This window comes from Stenella coeruleoalba (assembly GCF_951394435.1).
Source record: "Stenella coeruleoalba genome assembly, contig: scaffold_52, whole genome shotgun sequence".
NCBI classification, from domain to species: Eukaryota; Metazoa; Chordata; class Mammalia; order Artiodactyla; family Delphinidae; genus Stenella; species Stenella coeruleoalba.
This window is the reverse complement of record NW_027646181.1, coordinates 2,130,641-2,154,871: the sequence shown is the minus strand read 5'-3', so window position 1 is coordinate 2,154,871 and position 24,231 is coordinate 2,130,641. Positions and strand designations below refer to the sequence as shown.

Genomic DNA, 24,231 nt, shown 5'->3' with positions numbered 1-24,231 from the left:
GGAGACGTGTTCAAATATGTCTCAGTTTTCCTCCCCTGGTACTCGGGTGCAACATTCCAGATGCTTTACTAACACTCTCCCCACTTGGAAAGTGAGCGCCTTTAACCTCTTGTTTGGCCCAGTTTGCAATTTCTGCGGAAGATGAACAAGAATAGCGAGAACCAATGAGAGGCTAGCTGGAGGTGTCTGGACGGGCAAATTTAACTCTCATTTCCCACCAGGAAGAGGAAATAACCAAAGGCTCAGTGTGCCGTGCCGGAACCAGATTAGGGCCTGAAGCCATCCTGCGGTGTTGCGGCCAGCTCACAAGAAAGCGAGTTGAAGAAAGGAGCTCAGGGGCACTGTAATTCACAAACCTGCAGAGTTATAAATGACAGCTATCGTCCAAAAATAGACTGAAGTAAGGCTGCCAAGAGGACTTGAAAGCGGGGCAGAATTGCAGGAAACCGATTTCAGGAGGTAGACTGGAATTGCATTGAAAGCATAGGAAAAGAGGCAGAACGTCCACAATGATGCACTTGGCCAAAAAGGGCGTATGCGTTTTTTCCTGAATATATTCAGGAAAAAACGCATACGCCCTTTTTGGCCAACCAAGCAAGCTTGCAAAGGAAATCTGCACTACAATGAAGTCTCACTTCCCCCCGGTCAAAAGGGCCATCTGAAAAAAGTGTAAAATCCAGAAAGGCAGGACAGGCCATGGAGAACTGGGAGCCTTGTTATGCTGAAGGGCGGGATATAAATTGCCAACAAACACTCGGGAGAAGTGTATGGTGTTTCCTGAAACATCTAAAAAACAAAGCAACAGAGCCTAGGGCACTTCCACTTATGGTCCTATAGCTTAGGGAATTTAAAATCAAAAAGACACAGCCACCCCAAAGTTTCGAACGGTTCTGTTTACAAGAACCTCGTTTACAGTACAAGTTCAACATCGCAGAAAGTGAAAAATGGATAAAAAAGTTGTGGTATTTACTTACAAAGCAATATCACTCAGCAATGAATTCTGTGTCATCAGGCCCTTAGCAGCACAGTGAGTGGATTCAGGTATGATGATTCTAACTGAAATAAGTCACACAGAAAAAGAAACATCATAAGATATCAGTAATACACTGAATGTAAACTTGGCTACACAGGAACTGAATTACAGAACAGAACAGGGTCTCAAATTTAGAAAACCAACTTATGCTTGCTTAAGGGGAAAGGTGAGTTGGGGTGCTGCATAAAACCAGAGATTGAAATGAGCACAGATAAAGTTCCTTAAGCCAAATATGGAATAGACAAGAGCTACTCCTTGCTCAACGAAATGGACTCAACACCGCATATTAAACGCCTATGAATGTACCTGACTAGTAAGTATCTTAAAACCTATGGATTGCTATGTCTTCGAAAGAGAATCAAGCATGTGTACAGGGGCATAAACGCAGCAGTGATAGGATTGGAGAGGTTCAGTGAGCAAATGAAGACCCTTTGAAGTCATATTGCATGGTACCCATTCCACGGGGTTCAACTACCCAGGTTTTAGGTATTCTTCCTTCAGCTAAAACATGCATGTGTAACCCAGAGTATGATCAACCATGTGATCGGGAGACGTGTTCAAATATGTCTCAGTTTTCCTCCCCTGGTACTCGGGTGCAACATTCCAGACGCTTTACTAACACTCTCCCCACTTGGAGAGTCAGCGCCTTTAACCTCCTGTTTGGCCCAGTTTGCAATTTCTGCGGAAGATGAACAGGAATAGCGAGAACCAATGAGAGGCTAGCTGGAGGTGTCTGGACGGGCAAATTTAACTCTCACTTCCCACCAGGAAGAGGAAATAACCAAAGGCTCAGCGTGCCGTACCGGAACCAGATTAGGGCCTGAAGCCATCCTGCGGTGTTGCGGCCAGCTCAAAAGAAAGCGAGTTGAAGAAAGGAGCTCAGGGGCACTGTAATTCACAAACCTGCAGAGTTATAAATGACAGCTATCGTCCCAAAATAGACTGAAGTAAGGCTGCCAAGAAGACTTGAAAGCGGGGCAGAATTGCAGGAAACCGATTTCAGGAGGTAGACTGGAATTGCATTGAAAGCATAGGAAAAGAGGCAGAACGTCCACAATGATGCACTTGGCCAAAAAGGGCATATGCGTTTTTTCCTGAATATATTCAGGAAAAAACGCATATGCCCTTTTTGGCCAACCAAGCAAGCTTGCAAAGGAAATCTGCACTACAATGAAGTCTCACTTCCCCCGGGTCAAAAGAGCCATCTGAAAAAAGTGTAAAATCCAGAAAGGCAGGACAGGCCATGGAGAACTGGGAGCCTTGTTATGCTGATGGGCGGGATGTAAATTGCCAACAACCACTCGGGAGAAGTGTATGGTGTTTCCGGAAACATCTAAAAAACAAAGCAACAGAAACTAGGGCACTTCCACTTATGATCCTATAGCTTAGGGAAATTAAAATCAAAAAGACACAGCCACCCCAAAGTTTGGAACGGCTCTTTTACAAGAACCTCGTTTACAGTACAAGTTCAACATTGCAGAAATTGAAAAATGGATAAAGAAGTTGTGGTATTTAGTTACAAAGCAATATCACTCAGCAATGAAATCTGTGTCATCAGGCCCTTAGTAGCACAATCAGTGGATTCAGGTATGATGATTCTAACTGAAATAAGTCACACAGAAAAAGAAACATCATAAGATGTCAGTAATACACGGAATGTAAACTTGGCTACACAGGAACTGAATTACAGAACAGAACAGGGTCTCAAATTTAGAAAACCAACTTATGCTTGCTTAAGGGGAAAGGTGAGTTGGGGTGCTGCATAAAACCAGAGATTGAAATGAGCACAAAGTTCCTTAAGCCAAATATGGAATAGACAAGAGCTACTCCTTGCTCAACGAAATGGACTCAACACCGCATATTAAACGCCTAAGAATGTACCTGACTAGTAAGTATCTTAAAACCTATAGATTGCTATGTCTCCGAAAGAGAATCAAGCATGTGTACAGGGGCATAAACGCAGCAGTGATAGGATTGGAGAGGTTCAGTGAGCAAATGAAGACCTTTGAAGTCATATTGCATGGTACCCATTCCACGGGTTTCAACTACGCAGATTTTAGGTATTCTTCCTTCAGCTAAAACATGCATGTGGAACCCAGAGTATGATCAACCATGTGATCGGGAGACGTGTTCAAATATGTCTCAGTTTTCCTCCCCTGGTACTCGGGTGCAACATTCCAGACGCTTTACTAACACTCTCCCCACTTGGAGAGTCAGTCCCTTTAACCTCCTGTTTGGCCCAGTTTGCAATTTCTGCGGAAGATGAACAGGAATAGCGAGAACCAATGAGAGGCTAGCTGGAGGTGTCTGGACGGGCAAATTTAACTCTCATTTCCCACCAGGAAGAGGAAATAACCAAAGGCTCAGCATGCCGTACCGGAACCAGATTAGGGCCTGAAGCCATCCTGCGGTGTTGCGGCCAGCTCAAAAGAAAGCGAGTTGAAGAAAGGAGCTCAGGGGCACTGTAATTCACAAACCTGCAGAGTTATAAATGACAGCTATCGTCCAAAAATAGACTGAAGTAAGGCTGCCAAGAGGACTTGAAAGCGGGGCAGAATTGCAGGAAACCGATTTCAGGAGGTAGACTGGAATTGCATTGAAAGCATAGGAAAAGAGGCAGAACGTCCACAATGATGCACTTGGCCAAAAAGGGCGTATGCGTTTTTTCCTGAATATATTCAGGAAAAAACGCATACGCCCTTTTTGGCCAACCAAGCAAGCTTGCAAAGGAAATCTGCACTACAATGAAGTCTCACTTCCCCCCGGTCAAAAGGGCCATCTGAAAAAAGTGTAAAATCCAGAAAGGCAGGACAGGACATGGAGAACTGGGAGCCTTGTTATGCTGATGGGCGGGATGTAAATTGCCAACAGCCACTCCGGAGAAGTGTATGGTGTTTCCTGAAACATCTAAAAAACAAAGCAACAGAGCCTAGTGCACTTCCACTTATGGTCCTATAGCTTAGGGAAATTAAAATCAAAAAGACACAGCCACCCCAAAGTTTGGGACGCCTCTGTTTACAAGAACCTCGTTTACCGTACAAGTTCAATATCACAGAAAGTGAAAAATGGATAAAGAAGTTGTGGTACTCATGTACAAAGCAATATCACTCAGCAATGAAATCTATGTCACCAGGCCCGTAGCAGCATAATGAGTGGATTCGGGTATGGTGATTCTAACTGAAATAAGTCACACAGAAAAAGAAACATCATAAGATATCAGTAATACACGGAATGTAAACTTGGCTACACAGGAACTGAATTACAGAACAGAACAGGGTCTCAAATTTAGAAAACCAACTTATGCTTGCTTAAGGGTAAAGGTGAGTTGGGGTGCTGCATAAAACCAGAGATTGAAATGAGCACAAAGTTCCTTAAGCCAAATATGGAATAGACAAGAGCTACTCCTTGCTCAACGAAATGGACTCAACACCGCATATTAAACGCCTAAGAATGTACCTGACTAGTAAGTATCTTAAAACCTATAGATTGCTATGTCTCCGAAAGAGAATCAAGCATGTGTACAGGGGCATAAACGCAGCAGTGATAGGATTGGAGAGGTTCAGTGAGCAAATGAAGACCTCTGAAGTCATATTGCATGGTACCCATTCCACGGGTTTCAACTACACAGATTTTAGGTATTCTTCCTTCAGCTAAAACATGCATGTGGAACCCAGAGTATGATCAACCATGTGATCGGGAGACGTGTTCAAATATGTCTCAGTTTTCCTCCCCTGGTACTCGGGTGCAACATTCCAGACGCTTTACTAACACTCTCCCCACTTGGAGAGTCAGTCCCTTTAACCTCCTGTTTGGCCCAGTTTGCAATTTCTGCGGAAGATGAACAAGAATAGCGAGAACCAATGAGAGGCTAGCTGGAGGTGTCTGGACGGGCAAATTTAACTCTCATTTCCCACCAGGAAGAGGAAATAACCAAAGGCTCAGTGTGCCGTGCCGGAACCAGATTAGGGCCTGAAGCCATCCTGCGGTGTTGCGGCCAGCTCACAAGAAAGCGAGTTGAAGAAAGGAGCTCAGGGGCACTGTAATTCACAAACCTGCAGAGTTATAAATGACAGCTATCGTCCAAAAATAGACTGAAGTAAGGCTGCCAAGAGGACTTGAAAGCGGGGCAGAATTGCAGGAAACCGATTTCAGGAGGTAGACTGGAATTGCATTGAAAGCATAGGAAAAGAGGCAGAACGTCCACAATGATGCACTTGGCCAAAAAGGGCGTATGCGTTTTTTCCTGAATATATTCAGGAAAAAACGCATACGCCCTTTTTGGCCAACCAAGCAAGCTTGCAAAGGAAATCTGCACTACAATGAAGTCTCACTTCCCCCCGGTCAAAAGGGCCATCTGAAGAAAGTGTAAAATCCAGAAAGGCAGGACAGGCCATGGAGAACTGGGAGCCTTGTTATGCTGAAGGGCGGGATATAAATTGCCAACAAACACTCGGGAGAAGTGTATGGTGTTTCCTGAAACATCTAAAAAACAAAGCAACAGAGCCTAGGGCACTTCCACTTATGGTCCTATAGCTTAGGGAATTTAAAATCAAAAAGACACAGCCACCCCAAAGTTTCGAACGGTTCTGTTTACAAGAACCTCGTTTACAGTACAAGTTCAACATCGCAGAAAGTGAAAAATGGATAAAAAAGTTGTGGTATTTACTTACAAAGCAATATCACTCAGCAATGAAATCTGTGTCATCAGGCCCTTAGCAGCACAGTGAGTGGATTCAGGTATGATGATTCTAACTGAAATAAGTCACACAGAAAAAGAAACATCATAAGATATCAGTAATACACGGAATGTAAACTTGGCTACACAGGAACTGAATTACAGAACAGAACAGTGTCTCAAATTTAGAAAACCAACTTATGCTCGCTTAAGGGGAAAGGTGAGTTGGGGTGCTGCATAAAACCAGAGATTGAAATGAGCACAGATAAAGTTCCTTAAGTCAAATATGGAATAGACAAGAGCTACTCCTTGCTCAACGAAATGGACTCAACACCGCATATTAAACGCCTAAGAATGTACCTGACTAGTAAGTATCTTAAAACCTATGGATTGCTATGTCTTCGAAAGAGAATCAAGCATGTGTACAGGGGCATAAACGCAGCAGTGATAGGATTGGAGAGGTTCAGTGAGCAAATGAAGACCCTTTGAAGTCATATTGCATGGTACCCATTCCACGGGGTTCAACTACCCAGATTTTAGGTATTCTTCCTTCAGCTAAAACATGCATGTGGAACCCAGAGTATGATCAACCATGTGATCGGGAGACGTGTTCAAATATGTCTCAGTTTTCCTCCCCTGGTACTCGGGTGCAACATTCCAGACGCTTTACTAACACTCTCCCCACTTGGAGAGTCAGCGCCTTTAACCTCCTGTTTGGCCCAGTTTGCAATTTCTGCGGAAGATGAACAGGAATAGCGAGAACCAATGAGAGGCTAGCTGGAGGTGTCTGGACGGGCAAATTTAACTCTCACTTCCCACCAGGAAGAGGAAATAACCAAAGGCTCAGCGTGCCGTACCGGAACCAGATTAGGGCCTGAAGCCATCCTGCGGTGTTGCGGCCAGCTCAAAAGAAAGCGAGTTGAAGAAAGGAGCTCAGGGGCACTGTAATTCACAAACCTGCAGAGTTATAAATGACAGCTATCGTCCCAAAATAGACTGAAGTAAGGCTGCCAAGAAGACTTGAAAGCGGGGCAGAATTGCAGGAAACCGATTTCAGGAGGTAGACTGGAATTGCATTGAAAGCATAGGAAAAGAGGCAGAACGTCCACAATGATGCACTTGGCCAAAAAGGGCATATGCGTTTTTTCCTGAATATATTCAGGAAAAAACGCATATGCCCTTTTTGGACAACCAAGCAAGCTTGCAAAGGAAATCTGCACTACAATGAAGTCTCACTTCCCCCCGGTCAAAAGAGCCATCTGAAAAAAGTGTAAAATCCAGAAAGGCAGGACAGGCCATGGAGAACTGGGAGCCTTGTTATGCTGATGGGCGGGATGTAAATTGCCAACAACCACTGGGGAGAAGTGTATGGTGTTTCCTGAAACATCTAAAAAACAAAGCAACAGAACCTAGGGCACTTCCACTTATGATCCTATAGCTTAGGGAAATTAAAATCAAAAAGACACAGCCACCCCAAAGTTTGGAACGGCTCTGTTTACAAGAACCTCGTTTACAGTACAAGTTCAACATTGCAGAAATTGAAAAATGGATAAAGAAGTTGTGGTATTTAGTTACAAAGCAATATCACTCAGCAATGAAATCTGTGTCATCAGGCCCTTAGTAGCACAATCAGTGGATTCAGGTATGATGATTCTAACTGAAATAAGTCACACAGAAAAAGAAACATCATAAGATGTCAGTAATACACGGAATGTAAACTTGGCTACACAGGAACTGAATTACAGAACAGAACAGGGTCTCAAATTTAGAAAACCAACTTATGCTTGCTTAAGGGTAAAGGTGAGTTGGGGTGCTGCATAAAACCAGAGATTGAAATGAGCACAAAGTTCCTTAAGCCAAATATGGAATAGACAAGAGCTACTCCTTGCTCAACGAAATGGACTCAACACCGCATATTAAACGCCTAAGAATGTACCTGACTAGTAAGTATCTTAAAACCTATAGATTGCTATGTCTCCGAAAGAGAATCAAGCATGTGTACAGGGGCATAAACGCAGCAGTGATAGGATTGGAGAGGTTCAGTGAGCAAATGAAGACCTTTGAAGTCATATTGCATGGTACCCATTCCACGGGTTTCAACTACGCAGATTTTAGGTATTCTTCCTTCAGCTAAAACATGCATGTAGAACCCAGAGTATGATCAACCATGTGATCGGGAGACGTGTTCAAATATGTCTCAGTTTTCCTCCCCTGGTACTCGGGTGCAACATTCCAGACGCTTTACTAACACTCTCCCCACTTGGAGAGTCAGTCCCTTTAACCTCCTGTTTGGCCCAGTTTGCAATTTCTGCGGAAGATGAACAGGAATAGCGAGAACCAATGAGAGGCTAGCTGGAGGTGTCTGGACGGGCAAATTTAACTCTCATTTCCCACCAGGAAGAGGAAATAACCAAAGGCTCAGCGTGCCGTACCGGAACCAGATTAGGGCCTGAAGCCATCCTGCGGTGTTGCGGCCAGCTCAAAAGAAAGCGAGTTGAAGAAAGGAGCTCAGGGGCACTGTAATTCACAAACCTGCAGAGTTATAAATGACAGCTATCGTCCAAAAATAGACTGAAGTAAGGCTGCCAAGAGGACTTGAAAGCGGGGCAGAATTGCAGGAAACCGATTTCAGGAGGTAGACTGGAATTGCATTGAAAGCATAGGAAAAGAGGCAGAACGTCCACAATGATGCACTTGGCCAAAAAGGGCGTATGCGTTTTTTCCTGAATATATTCAGGAAAAAACGCATACGCCCTTTTTGGCCAACCAAGCAAGCTTGCAAAGGAAATCTGCACTACAATGAAGTCTCACTTCCCCCCGGTCAAAAGGGCCATCTGAAAAAAGTGTAAAATCCAGAAAGGCAGGACAGGACATGGAGAACTGGGAGCCTTGTTATGCTGATGGGCGGGATGTAAATTGCCAACAGCCACTCCGGAGAAGTGTATGGTGTTTCCTGAAACATCTAGAAAACAAAGCAACAGAGCCTAGTGCACTTCCACTTATGGTCCTATAGCTTAGGGAAATTAAAATCAAAAAGACACAGCCACCCCAAAGTTTGGGACGCCTCTGTTTACAAGAACCTCGTTTACCGTACAAGTTCAATATCACAGAAAGTGAAAAATGGATAAAGAAGTTGTGGTACTCATGTACAAAGCAATATCACTCAGCAATGAAATCTATGTCACCAGGCCCGTAGCAGCATAATGAGTGGATTCGGGTATGGTGATTCTAACTGAAATAAGTCACACAGAAAAAGAAACATCATAAGATATCAGTAATACACGGAATATAAACTTGGCTACACAGGAACTGAATTACAGAACAGAACAGGGTCTCAAATTTAGAAAACCAACTTATGCTTGCTTAAGGGTAAAGGTGAGTTGGGGTGCTGCATAAAACCAGAGATTGAAATGAGCACAAAGTTCCTTAAGCCAAATATGGAATAGACAAGAGCTACTCCTTGCTCAACGAAATGGACTCAACACCGCATATTAAACGCCTAAGAATGTACCTGACTAGTAAGTATCTTAAAACCTATAGATTGCTATGTCTCCGAAAGAGAATCAAGCATGTGTACAGGGGCATAAACGCAGCAGTGATAGGATTGGAGAGGTTCAGTGAGCAAATGAAGACCTTTGAAGTCATATTGCATGGTACCCATTCCACGGGTTTCAACTACGCAGATTTTAGGTATTCTTCCTTCAGCTAAAACATGCATGTGGAACCCAGAGTATGATCAACCATGTGATCGGGAGACGTGTTCAAATATGTCTCAGTTTTCGTCCCCTGGTACTCGGGTGCAACATTCCAGACGCTTTACTAACACTCTCCCCACTTGGAGAGTCAGTCCCTTTAACCTCCTGTTTGGCCCAGTTTGCAATTTCTGCGGAAGATGAACAGGAATAGCGAGAACCAATGAGAGGCTAGCTGGAGGTGTCTGGACGGGCAAATTTAACTCTCATTTCCCACCAGGAAGAGGAAATAACCAAAGGCTCAGCGTGCCGTACCGGAACCAGATTAGGGCCTGAAGCCATCCTGCGGTGTTGCGGCCAGCTCAAAAGAAAGCGAGTTGAAGAAAGGAGCTCAGGGGCACTGTAATTCACAAACCTGCAGAGTTATAAATGACAGCTATCATCCAAAAATAGACTGAAGTAAGGCTGCCAAGAGGACTTGAAAGCGGGGCAGAATTGCAGGAAACCGATTTCAGGAGGTAGACTGGAATTGCATTGAAAGCATAGGAAAAGAGGCAGAACGTCCACAATGATGCACTTGGCCAAAAAGGGCGTATGCGTTTTTTCCTGAATATATTCAGGAAAAAACGCATATGCCCTTTTTGGCCAACCAAGCAAGCTTGCAAAGGAAATCTGCACTACAATGAAGTCTCACTTCCCCCCGGTCAAAAGGGCCATCTGAAAAAAGTGTAAAATCCAGAAAGGCAGGACAGGCCATGGAGAACTGGGAGCCTTGTTATGCTGATGGGCGGGATGTAAATTGCCAACAACCACTCGGGAGAAGTGTATGGTGTTTCCTGAAACATCTAAAAAACAAAGCAACAGAACCTAGGGCACTTCCACTTGTGATCCTATAGCTTAGGGAAATTAAAATCAAAAAGACACAGCCACCCCAAAGTTTGGAACGGCTCTGTTTACAAGAACCTCGTTTACAGTACAAGTTCAACATTGCAGAAAGTGAAAAATGGATAAAGAAGTTGTGGTATTTACTTACAAAGCAATATCACTCAGCAATGAAATCTGTGTCATCAGGCCCTTAGCAGCACAGTGAGTGGATTCAGGTATGATGATTCTAACTGAAATAAGTCACACAGAAAAAGAAACATCATAAGATATCAGTAATACACAGAATGTAAACTTGGCTACACAGGAACTGAATTACAGAACAGAACAGGGTCTCAAATTTAGAAAACCAACTTATGCTTGCTTAAGGGGAAAGGTGAGTTGGGGTGCTGCATAAAACCAGAGATTGAAATGAGCACAGATAAAGTTCCTTAAGCCAAATATGGAATAGACAAGAGCTACTCCTTGCTCAACGAAATGGACTCAACACCGCATATTAAACGCCTAAGAATGTACCTGACTAGTAAGTATCTTAAAACCTATAGATTGCTATGTCTTCGAAAGAGAATCAAGCATGTGTACAGGGGCATAAACGCAGCAGTGATAGGATTGGAGAGGTTCAGTGAGCAAATGAAGACCCTTTGAAGTCATATTGCATGGTACCCATTCCACGGGGTTCAACTACCCAGATTTTAGGTATTCTTCCTTCAGCTAAAACATGCATGTGGAACCCAGAGTATGATCAACCATGTGATCGGGAGACGTGTTCAAATATGTCTCAGTTTTCCTCCCCTGGTACTCGGGTGCAACATTCCAGACGCTTTACTAACACTCTCCCCACTTGGAGAGTCAGCGCCTTTAACCTCCTGTTTGGCCCAGTTTGCAATTTCTGCGGAAGATGAACAGGAATAGCGAGAACCAATGAGAGGCTAGCTGGAGGTGTCTGGACGGGCAAATTTAACTCTCACTTCCCACCAGGAAGAGGAAATAACCAAAGGCTCAGCGTGCCGTACCGGAACCAGATTAGGGCCTGAAGCCATCCTGCGGTGTTGCGGCCAGCTCAAAAGAAAGCGAGTTGAAGAAAGGAGCTCAGGGGCACTGTAATTCACAAACCTGCAGAGTTATAAATGACAGCTATCGTCCAAAAATAGACTGAAGTAAGGCTGCCAAGAAGACTTGAAAGCGGGGCAGAATTGCAGGAAACCGATTTCAGGAGGTAGACTGGAATTGCATTGAAAGCATAGGAAAAGAGGCAGAACGTCCACAATGATGCACTTGGCCAAAAAGGGCATATGCGTTTTTTCCTGAATATATTCAGGAAAAAACGCATATGCCCTTTTTGGACAACCAAGCAAGCTTGCAAAGGAAATCTGCACTACAATGAAGTCTCACTTCCCCCCGGTCAAAAGGGCCATCTGAAAAAAGTGTAAAATCCAGAAAGGCAGGACAGGCCATGGAGAACTGGGAGCCTTGTTATGCTGATGGGCGGGATGTAAATTGCCAACAACCACTCGGGAGAAGTGTATGGTGTTTCCTGAAACATCTAAAAAACAAAGCAACAGAGCCTAGGGCACTGCCACTTATGGTCCTATAGCTTAGGGAAATTAAAATCAAAAAGACACAGCCACCCCAAAGTTTGGGACGCCTCTGTTTACAAGAACCTCGTTTACCGTACAAGTTCAATATCACAGAAAGTGAAAAATGGATAAAGAAGTTGTGGTACTCATGTACAAAGCAATATCACTCAGCAATGAAATCTATGTCACCAGGCCCGTAGCAGCATAATGAGTGGATTCGGGTATGGTGATTCTAACTGAAATAAGTCACACAGAAAAAGAAACATCATAAGATATCAGTAATACACGGAATGTAAACTTGGCTACACAGGAACTGAATTACAGAACAGAACAGGGTCTCAAATTTAGAAAACCAACTTATGCTTGCTTAAGGGTAAAGGTGAGTTGGGGTGCTGCATAAAACCAGAGATTGAAATGAGCACAAAGTTCCTTAAGCCAAATATGGAATAGACAAGAGCTACTCCTTGCTCAACGAAATGGACTCAACACCGCATATTAAACGCCTAAGAATGTACCTGACTAGTAAGTATCTTAAAACCTATAGATTGCTATGTCTCCGAAAGAGAATCAAGCATGTGTACAGGGGCATAAACGCAGCAGTGATAGGATTGGAGAGGTTCAGTGAGCAAATGAAGACCTTTGAAGTCATATTGCATGGTACCCATTCCACGGGTTTCAACTACGCAGATTTTAGGTATTCTTCCTTCAGCTAAAACATGCATGTGGAACCTAGAGTATGATCAACCATGTGATCGGGAGACGTGTTCAAATATGTCTCAGTTTTCCTCCCCTGGTACTCGGGTGCAACATTCCAGACGCTTTACTAACACTCTCCCCACTTGGAGAGTCAGTCCCTTTAACCTCCTGTTTGGCCCAGTTTGCAATTTCTGTGGAAGATGAACAGGAATAGCGAGAACCAATGAGAGGCTAGCTGGAGGTGTCTGGACGGGCAAATTTAACTCTCATTTCCCACCAGGAAGAGGAAATAACCAAAGGCTCAGCGTGCCGTACCGGAACCAGATTAGGGCCTGAAGCCATCCTGCGGTGTTGCGGCCAGCTCACAAGAAAGCGAGTTGAAGAAAGGAGCTCAGGGGCACTGTAATTCACAAACCTGCAGAGTTATAAATGACAGCTATCGTCCAAAAATAGACTGAAGTAAGGCTGCCAAGAGGACTTGAAAGCGGGGCAGAATTGCAGGAAACCGATTTCAGGAGGTAGACTGGAATTGCATTGAAAGCATAGGAAAAGAGGCAGAACGTCCACAATGATGCACTTGGCCAAAAAGGGCGTATGCGTTTTTTCCTGAATATATTCAGGAAAAAACGCATACGCCCTTTTTGGCCAACCAAGCAAGCTTGCAAAGGAAATCTGCACTACAATGAAGTCTCACTTCCCCCCGGTCAAAAGAGCCATCTGAAAAAAGTGTAAAATCCAGAAAGGCAGGACAGGCCATGGAGAACTGGGAGCCTTGTTATGCTGATGGGCGGGATGTAAATTGCCAACAACCACTCGGGAGAAGTGTATGGTGTTTCCTGAAACATCTAAAAAACAAAGCAACAGAACCTAGGGCACTTCCACTTGTGATCCTATAGCTTAGGGAAATTAAAATCAAAAAGACACAGCCACCCCAAAGTTTGGAACGGCTCTGTTTACAAGAACCTCGTTTACAGTACAAGTTCAACATTGCAGAAAGTGAAAAATGGATAAAGAAGTTGTGGTATTTAGTTACAAAGCAATATCACTCAGCAATGAAATCTGTGTCATCAGGCCCTTAGCAGCACAATGAGTGGATTCAGGTATGATGATTCTAAGTGAAATAAGTCACACAGAAAAAGAAACATCATAAGATATCAGTAATACACGGAATGTAAACTTGGCTACACAGGAACTGAATTACAGAACAGAACAGGGTCTCAAATTTAGAAAACCAACTTATGCTTGCTTAAGGGGAAAGGTGAGTTGGGGTGCTGCATAAAACCAGAGATTGAAATGAGCACAAAGTTCCTTAAGCCAAATATGGAATAGACAAGAGCTACTCCTTGCTCAACGAAATGGACACAACACCGCATATTAAACGCCTAAGAATGTACCTGACTAGTAAGTATCTTAAAACCTATAGATTGCTATGTCTCCGAAAGAGAATCAAGCATGTGTACAGGGGCATAAACGCAGCAGTGATAGGATTGGAGAGGTTTAGTGAGCAAATGAAGACCTTTGAAGTCATATTGCATGGTACCCATTCCACGGGTTTCAACTACGCAGATTTTAGGTATTCTTCCTTCAGCTAAAACATGCATGTGGAACCCAGAGTATGATCAACCATGTGATCGGGAGACGTGTTCAAATATGTCTCAGTTTTCCTCCCCTGGTACTCGGGTGCAACATTCCAGACGCTTTACTAACACTCTCCCCACTTGGAGAGTCAGTCCCTTTAACCTCCTGTTTGGCCCAGTTTGCAATTTCTGTGGAAGATGAACAGGAATAGCGAGAACCAATGAGAGGCTAGCTGGAGGTGTCTGGACGGGCAAATTTAACTCTCATTTCCCACCAGGAAGAGGAAATAACCAAAGGCTCAGCGTGCCGTACCGGAACCAGATTAGGGCCTGAAGCCATCCTGCGGTGTTGCGGCCAGCTCACAAGAAAGCGAGTTGAAGAAAGGAGCTCAGGGGCACTGTAATTCACAAACCTGCAGAGTTATAAATGACAGCTATCGTCCAAAAATAGACTGAAGTAAGGCTGCCAAGAGGACTTGAAAGCGGGGCAGAATTGCAGGAAACCGATTTCAGGAGGTAGACTGGAATTGCATTGAAAGCATAGGAAAAGAGGCAGAACGTCCACAATGATGCACTTGGTCAAAAAGGGCGTATGCGTTTTTTCCTGAATATATTCAGGAAAAAACGCATACGCCCTTTTTGGCCAACCAAGCAAGCTTGCAAAGGAAATCTGCACTACAATGAAGTCTCACTTCCCCCCGGTCAAAAGGGCCATCTGAAAAAAGTGTAAAATCCAGAAAGGCAGGACAGAACATGGAGAACTGGGAGCCTTGTTATGCTGATGGGCGGGATGTAAATTGCCAACAGCCACTCCGGAGAAGTGTATGGTGTTTCCTGAAACATCTAAAAAACAAAGCAACAGAGCCTAGTGCACTTCCACTTATGGTCCTATAGCTTAGGGAAATTAAAATCAAAAAGACACAGCCACCCCAAAGTTTGGGACGCCTCTGTTTACAAGAACCTCGTTTACCGTACAAGTTCAATATCACAGAAAGTGAAAAATGGATAAAGAAGTTGTGGTACTCATGTACAAAGCAATATCACTCAGCAATGAAATCTATGTCACCAGGCCTGTAGCAGCATAATGAGTGGATTCGGGTATGGTGATTCTAACTGAAATAAGTCACACAGAAAAAGAAACATTATAAGATATCAGTAATACACGGAATGTAAACTTGGCTACACAGGAACTGAATTACAGAACAGAACAGGGTCTCAAATTTAGAAAACCAACTTATGCTTGCTTAAGGAGAAAGGTGAGTTGGGGTGCTGCATAAAACCAGAGATTGAAATGAGCACAAAGTTCCTTAAGCCAAATATGGAATAGACAAGAGCTACTCCTTGCTCAACGAAGTGGACTCAACACCGCATATTAAACGCCTAAGAATGTACCTGACTAGTAAGTATCTTAAAACCTATAGATTGCTATGTCTCCGAAAGAGAATCAAGCATGTGTACAGGGGCATAAACGCAGCAGTGATAGGATTGGAGAGGTTCAGTGAGCAAATGAAGACCTTTGAAGTCATATTGCATGGTACCCATTCCACGGGTTTCAACTACACAGATTTTAGGTATTCTTCCTTCAGCTAAAACATGCATGTGGAACCCAGAGTATGATCAACCATGTGATCGGGAGACGTGTTCAAATATGTCTCAGTTTTCCTCCCCTGGTACTCAGGTGCAACATTCCAGACGCTTTACTAACACTCTCCCCACTTGGAGAGTCAGTCCCTTTAACCTCCTGTTTGGCCCAGTTTGCAATTTCTGCGGAAGATGAACAGGAATAGCGAGAACCAATGAGAGGCTAGCTGGAGGTGTCTGGACGGGCAAATTTAACTCTCATTTCCCACCAGGGAGAGGAAATAACCAAAGGCTCAGCGTGCCGTACCGGAACCAGATTAGGGCCTGAAGCCATCCTGCGGTGTTGCGGCCAGCTCAAAAGAAAGCGAGTTGAAGAAAGGAGCTCAGGGGCACTGTAATTCACAAACCTGCAGAGTTATAAATGACAGCTATCGTCCAAAAATAGACTGAAGTAAGGCTGCCAAGAGGACTTGAAAGCGGGGCAGAATTGCAGGAAACCGATTTCAGGAGGTAGACTGGAATTGCACTGAAAGCATAGGAAAAGAGGCAGAACGTCCACAATGATGCACTTGGCCAAAAAGGGCGTATGCGTTTTTTCCTGAATATATTCAGGAAAAAACGCATACGCCCTTTTTGGCCAACCAAGCAAGCTTGCAAAGGAAATCTGCACTACAATGAAGTCTCACTTCCCCCCGGTCAAAAGGGCCATCTGAAAAAAGTGTAAAATCCAGAAAGGCAGGACAGGCCATGGAGAACTGGGAGCCTTGTTATGCTGAAGGGCGGGATATAAATTGCCAACAAACACTCGGGAGAAGTGTATGGTGTTTCCTAAAACATCTAAAAAACAAAGCAACAGAGCCTAGGGCACTTCCACTTATGGTCCTATAGCTTAGGGAATTTAAAATCAAAAAGACACAGCCACCCCAAAGTTTCGAACGGTTCTGTTTACAAGAACCTCGTTTACAGTACAAGTTCAACATTGCAGAAAGTGAAAAATGGATAAAAAAGTTGTGGTATTTACTTACAAAGCAATATCACTCAGCAATGAAATCTGTGTCATCAGGCCCTTAGCAGCACAGTGAGTGGATTCAGGTATGATGATTCTAACTGAAATAAGTCACACAGAAAAAGAAACATCATAAGATATCAGTAATACACGGAATGTAAACTTGGCTACACAGGAACTGAATTACAGAACAGAACAGGGTCTCAAATTTAGAAAACCAACTTATGCTTGCTTAAGGGGAAAGGTGAGTTGGGGTGCTGCAAAAAACCAGAGATTGAAATGAGCACAGATAAAGTTCCTTAAGCCAAATATGGAATAGACAAGAGCTACTCCTTGCTCAACGAAATGGACTCAACACCGCATATTAAACGCCTAAGAATGTACCTGACTAGTAAGTATCTTAAAACCTATGGATTGCTATGTCTTCGAAAGAGAATCAAGCATGTGTACAGGGGCATAAACGCAGCAGTGATAGGATTGGAGAGGTTCAGTGAGCAAATGAAGACCCTTTGAAGTCATATTGCATGGTACCCATTCCACGGGGTTCAACTACCCAGATTTTAGGTATTCTTCCTTCAGCTAAAACATGCATGTGGAACCCAGAGTATGATCAACCATGTGATCGGGAGACGTGTTCAAATATGTCTCAGTTTTCCTCCCCTGGTACTCGGGTGCAACATTCCAGACGCTTTACTAACACTCTCCCCACTTGGAGAGTCAGCGCCTTTAACCTCCTGTTTGGCCCAGTTTGCAATTTCTGCGGAAGATGAACAGGAATAGCGAGAACCAATGAGAGGCTAGCTGGAGGTGTCTGGACGGGCAAATTTAACTCTCACTTCCCACCAGGAAGAGGAAATAACCAAAGGCTCAGCGTGCCGTACCGGAACCAGATTAGGGCCTGAAGCCATCCTGCGGTGTTGCGGCCAGCTCAAAAGAAAGCGAGTTGAAGAAAGGAGCTCAGGGGCACTGTAATTCACAAACCGGCAGAATTATAAATGACAGCTATCGTCCCAAAATAGACTGAAGTAAGGCTGCCAAGAAGACTTGAAAGCGGGGCAGAATTGCAGGAAACCGATTTCAGGAGGTAGACTGGAATTGCATTGAAAGCATAGGAAAAGAGGCAGAACGTCCACAATGATGCACTTGGCCAAAAAGGGCATATGCGTTTTTTCCTGAATATATTCAGGAAAAAACGCATATGCCCTTTTTGGCCAACCAAGCAAGCTTGCAAAGGAAATCTGCACTACAATGAAGTCTCACTTCCCCCCGGTCAAAAGAGCCATCTGAAAAAAGTGTAAAATCCAGAAAGGCAGGACAGGCCATGGAGAACTGGGAGCCTTGTTATGCTGATGGGCGGGATGTAAATTGCCAACAACCACTCGGGAGAAGTGTATGGTGTTTCCTGAAACATCTAAAAAACAAAGCAACAGAGCCTAGGGCACTGCCACTTATGGTCCTATAGCTTAGGGAAATTAAAATCAAAAAGACACAGCCACCCCAAAGTTTGGGACGCCTCTGTTTACAAGAACCTCGTTTACCGTACAAGTGCAATATCACAGAAAGTGAAAAATGGATAAAGAAGTTGTGGTATTTACTTACAAAGCAATATCATGCAGCAATGAAATCTGTGTCATCAGGCCCGTAGCAGCATAATGAGTGGATTCGGGTATGGTGATTCTAACTGAAATAAGTCACACAGAAAAAGAAACATCATAAGATATCAGTAATACACGGAATGTAAACTTGGCTACACAGGAACTGAATTACAGAACAGAACAGGGTCTCAAATTTAGAAAACAAACTTATGCTTGCTTAAGGGTAAAGGTGAGTTGGGGTGCTGCATAAAACCAGAGATTGAAATGAGCACAGATAAAGTTCCTTAAGCCAAATATGGAATAGACAAGAGCTACTCCTTGCTCAACGAAATGGACTCAACACCCCGTATTAAACGCCTAAGAATGTACCTGACTAGTAAATATCTTAAAACCTATGGATTGCTATGTCTCCGAAAGAGAATCAAGCATGTGTACAGGGGCATAAACGCAGCAGTGATAGGATTGGAGAGGTTCTGTGAGCAAATGAAGACGCATTGAAGTCATATTGCATGGTACCCATTCCACGGGTTTCAACTACCCAGGTTTTAGGTATTCTTCCTTCACCTAAAACATGCATGTGGAACCCAGAGTATGATCAACCATGTGATCGGGAGACGTGTTCAAATATGTCTCAGTTTTCGTACCCTGGTACTCGGGTGCAACATTCCAGACGCTTTACTAACACTCTCCCCACTTGGAGAGTCAGCACCTTTAACCTCCTGTTTGGCCCAGTTTCCAATTTCTGCGGAAGATGAACAGGAATAGCGAGAACCAATGAGAGACTAGCTGGAGGTGTCTGGACGGGCAAATTTAACTCTCATTTCCCACCAGGAAGAGGAATTAACCAAAGGCTCAGCGTGCCGTGCCGGAACCAGATTAGGGCCTGAAGCCATCCTGCGGTGTTGCGGCCAGCTCACAAGAAAGCGAGTTGAAGAAAGGAGCTCAGGGGCACTGTAATTCACAAACCTGCAGAGTTATAAATGACAGCAATCGTCCAAAAATAGACTGAAGTAAGGCTGCCAAGAGGACTTGAAAGCGGGGCAGAATTGCAGGAAACCGATTTCAGGAGGTAGACTGGAATTGCATTGAAAGCATAGGAAAAGAGGCAGAACGTCCACAATGATGCACTTGGCCAAAAAGGGCGTATGCGTTTTTTCCTGAATATATTCAGGAAAAAACGCATACGCCCTTTTTGGCCAACCAAGCAAGCTTGCAAAGGAAATCTGCACTACAATGAAGTTTCACTTCCCCCCGGTCAAAAGGGCCATCTGAAAAAAGTGTAAAATCCAGAAAGGCAGGACAGGCCATGGAGAACTGGGAGCCTTGTTATGCTGATGGGCGGGATGTAAATTGCCAACAGACACTAGGGAGAAGTGTATGGTGTTTCCTGAAACATCTAAAAAACAAAGCAACAGAGCCTAGGGCACTTCCACTTATGGTCCTATAGCTTAGGGAAATTAAAATCAAAAAGACACAGCCACCCCAAAGTTTGGGACGCCTCCGTTTACAAGAACCTCGTTTACCGTACAAGTTCAATATCACAGAAAGTGAAAAATGGATAAAGAACTTGTGGTACTTACGTACAATGCAGTATCACTCAGCAATGAAATCTATGTCATCAGGTCCGTAGCAGCATAATGAGTGGATTCAGGTACGATGATTCTAACTGAAATAAGTCACACAGAAAAGGAAACATCATAAGATATCACTAATACACGGAATGTAAACTTGGCTACACAGGAACTGCATTCCAAAACAGAACAGGGTCTCAAATTTAGAAAAACAACTTATGCTTGCTTAAGGGGAAAGGTGAGTTGGGGTGCTGCATAAAACCAGAGATTGAAATGAGCACAGATAAAGTTCCTTAAGCCAAATATGGAATAGACAGGAGCTACTCCTTGCTCAACGAAATGGACTCAAAACCCCATATTAAACGCCTAAGAATGTACCTGACTAGTAAGTATCTTAAAACCTATGGATTGCTATGTCTCCAAAAGAGAATCAAGCGTGTGTACAGGGGCATAAACGCAGCAGTGATAGGATTGGAGAGGTTCGGTGAGCAAATGAAGACCCTTTGAAGTCATATTGCATGCTACCCATTACACGGGTCTCAACTCTCCAGGTTTAAGGTATTCTTCCTTCAGCTAAAACATGCATGTGGAACCCAGAGTATGATCAACCATGTGAACGGGAGACGTGTTCAAATATGTCTCAGTTTTCCTCCCCTGGTACTCGGGTGCAACATTCCAGACGCTTTACTAACACTCTCCCGATTTGGAGAGTCAGTCCCTTTAACCTCCTGTTTGGCCCAGTTTGCAATTTCTGCGGAAGATGAACAGGAATAGCGAGAACCAATGAGAGGCTAGCTGGAGGTGTCTGGACGGGCAAATTTAACTCTCATTTCCCACCAGGAAGAGGAATTAACCAAAGGCTCAGCATGCCGGGCCGGAACAGGATTAGGGCCTGAAGCCATCCTGTGGTGTTGCGGCCAGGTCACAAGAAAGCGAGTTGAAGAAAGGAGCTCAGGGGCACTGTAATTCACAAACCTGCAGAGTTATAAATGACAGCTATCGTCCAAAAATAGACTGAAGTAAGGCTGCCAAGAGGACTTGAAAGCGGGGCAGAATTGCAGGAAACCGATTTCAGGAGGTAGACTGGAATTGCATTGAAAGCATAGGAAAAGAGGCAGAACGTCCACAATGATGCACTTGGCCAAAAAGGGCGTATGCGTTTTTTCCTGAATATATTCAGGAAAAAACGCATACGCCCTTTTTGGCCAACCAAGCAAGCTTGCAAAGGAAATCTGCACTACAATGAAGTTTCACTTCCCCCTGGTCAAAAGGGCCATCTGAAAAAAGTGTAAAATCCAGAAAGGCAGGACAGGCCATGGAGAACTGGGAGCCTTGTTATGCTGATGGGCGGGATGTAAATTGCCAACAACCACTCGGGAGAAGTGTATGGTGTTTCCTGAAACATCTAAAAAACAAAGCAACAGAACCTAGGGCACTTCCACTTATGGTCCTATAGCTTAGGGAAATTAAAATCAAAAAGACACAGCCACCCCAAAGTTTGGAACGGCTCTGTTTACAAGAACCTCGTTTACAGTACAAGTTCAACATCGCAGAAAGTGAAAAATGGAGAAAGAATTTGTGGTATTTACTTACAAAGCAATATCACTCAGCAATGAAATCTATGTCATCAGGCCCTTAGCAGCACAATGAGTGGATTCAGGTATGATGATTCTAACTGAAATAAGTCACACAGAAAAAGAAACATCATAAGATATCAGTAATACACGGAATGTAAACTTGGCTACACAGGAACTGAATTACAGAACAGAACAGGGTCTCAAATTTAGAAAACCAACTTATGCTTGCTTAAGGGTAAAGGTGAGTTGGGGTGCTGCATAAAACCAGAGATTGAAATGAGCACAGATAAAGTTCCTTAAGTCAAATATGGAATAGACAAGAGCTACTCCTTGCTCAACGAAATGGACTCAACACCGCATATTAAACGCCTAAGAATGTACCTGACTAGTAAGTATCTTAAAACCTATGGATTGCTATGTCTCCGAAAGAGAATCAAGCATGTGTACAGGGGCATAAACGCAGCAGTGATAGGATTGGAGAGGTTCTGTGAGCAAATGAAGACCCTTTGAAGTCATATTGCATGGTACCCATTACACGGGTTTCAACTACCCAGGTTTTAGGTATACTTCCTTCACCTAAAACATGCATGTGGAACCCAGAGTATGATCAACCATGTGATCGGGAGACGTGTTCAAATATGTCTCAGTTTTCGTACCCTGGTACTCGGGTGCAACATTCCAGACGCTTTACTAACACTCTCCCCACTTGGAGAGTCAGCACCTTTAACCTCCTGTTTGGCCCAGTTTGCAATTTCTGTAGAAGATGAACAGGAATAGCGAGAACCAATGAGAGACTAGCTGGAGGTGTCTGGACGGGCAAATTTAACTCTCATTTCCCACCAGGAAGAGGAATTAACCAAAGGCTCAGCGTGCCGTGCCGGAACCAGATTAGGGCCTGAAGCCATCCTGCGGTGTTGCGGCCAGCTCACAAGAAAGCGAGTTGAAGAAAGGAGCTCAGGGGCACTGTAATTCACAAACCTGCAGAGTTATAAATGACAGCAATCGTCCAAAAATAGACTGAAGTAAGGCTGCCAAGAGGACTTGAAAGCGGGGCAGAATTGCAGGAAACCGATTTCAGGAGGTAGACTGGAATTGCATTGAAAGCATAGGAAAAGAGGCAGAACGTCCACAATGATGCACTTGGCCAAAAAGGGCGTATGCGTTTTTTCCTGAATATATTCAGGAAAAAACGCATACGCCCTTTTTGGCCAACCAAGCAAGCTTGCAAAGGAAATCTGCACTACAATGAAGTCTCACTTCCCCCCGGTCAAAAGGGCCATCTGAAAAAAGTGTAAAATCCAGAAAGGCAGGACAGGCCATGGAGAACTGGGAGCCTTGTTATGCTGATGGGCGGGATGTAAATTGCCAACAGACACTAGGGAGAAGTGTATGGTGTTTCCTGAAACATCTAAAAAACAAAGCAACAGAGCCTAGGGCACTTCCACTTATGGTCCTATAGCTTAGGGAAATTAAAATCAAAAAGACACAGCCACCCCAAAGTTTGGGACGCCTCCGTTTACAAAAACCTCGTTTACCGTACAAGTTCAATATCACAGAAAGTGAAAAATGGATAAAGAACTTGTGGTACTTACGTACAATGCAGTATCACTCAGCAATGAAATCTATGTCATCAGGCCCGTAGCAGCATGATGAGTGGATTCAGGTACGATGATTCTAACTGAAATAAGTCACACAGAAAAAGAAACATCATAAGATATCACTAATACACGGAATGTAAACTTGGCTACACAGGAACTGCATTCCAAAACAGAACAGGGTCTCAAATTTAGAAAACCAACTTATGCTTGCTTAAGGGGAAAGGTGAGTTGGGGTGCTGCATAAAACCAGAGATTGAAATGAGCACAGATAAAGTTCCTTAAGTCAAATATGGAATAGACAAGAGCTACTCCTTGCTCAACGAAATGGACTCAAAACCCCATATTAAACGCCTAAGAATGTACCTGACTAGTAAGTATCTTAAAACCTATGGATTGCTATGTCTCCAAAAGAGAATCAAGCGTGTGTACAGGGGCATAAACGCAGCAGTGATAGGATTGGAGAGGTTCGGTGAGCAAATGAAGACCCTTTGAAGTCATATTGCATGGTACCCATTACACGGGTCTCAACTCTCCAGGTTTAAGGTATTCTTCCTTCAGCTAAAACATTCATGTGGAACCCAGAGTATGATCAACCATGTGATCGGGAGACGTGTTCAAATATGTCTCAGTTTTCGTACCCTGGTACTCGGGTGCAACATTCCAGACGCTTTACTAACACTCTCCCCACTTGGAGAGTCAGCACCTTTAACCTCCTGTTTGGACCAGTTTGCAATTTGTGCGGAAGATGAACAGGAATAGCGAGAACCAATGAGAGACTAGCTGGAGGTGTCTGGACGGGCAAATTTAACTCTCATTTCCCACCAGGAAGAGGAATTAACCAAAGGCTCAGCGTGCCGTGCCGGAACCAGATTAGGGCCTGAAGCCATCCTGCGGTGTTGCGGCCAGCTCAAAAGAAAGCGAGTTGAAGAAAGGAGCTCAGGGGCACTGTAATTCACAAACCTGCAGAGTTATAAATGACAGCTATCGTCCAAAAATAGACTGAAGTAAGGCTGCCAAGAGGACTTGAAAGTGGGACAGAATTGCAGGAAACCGATTTCAGGAGGTAGACTGGAATTGCATTGAAAGCATAGGAAAAGAGGCCGAACGTCCACAATGATGCACTTGGCCAAAAAGAGCGTATGCGTTTTTTCCTGAATATATTCAGGAAAAA

At 43.9% G+C, this 24,231-nt stretch overlaps 1 long non-coding RNA gene across 7 annotated transcripts in view; it reads right to left on the bottom strand.

Annotated features, from left to right (window-relative positions):
- LOC307181276 overlaps positions 1-24,231 on the bottom strand; it is a 2,057,065-nt gene that overhangs the window by 32,149 nt on the left and 2,000,685 nt on the right. For 5 of the 7 annotated variants that reach the window (XR_013826308.1, XR_013826309.1, XR_013826312.1 and 2 more), the window contains one exon: positions 13,601-13,666. The exons of 1 other annotated variant lie outside the window; for it this stretch is intronic. This is a non-coding gene — a long non-coding RNA (uncharacterized lncRNA). Of the gene's footprint in view, positions 1-13,585; positions 13,667-24,231 lie in introns of those variants that run through there. One more of the 7 variants, XR_013826311.1, reaches the window with a different exon arrangement.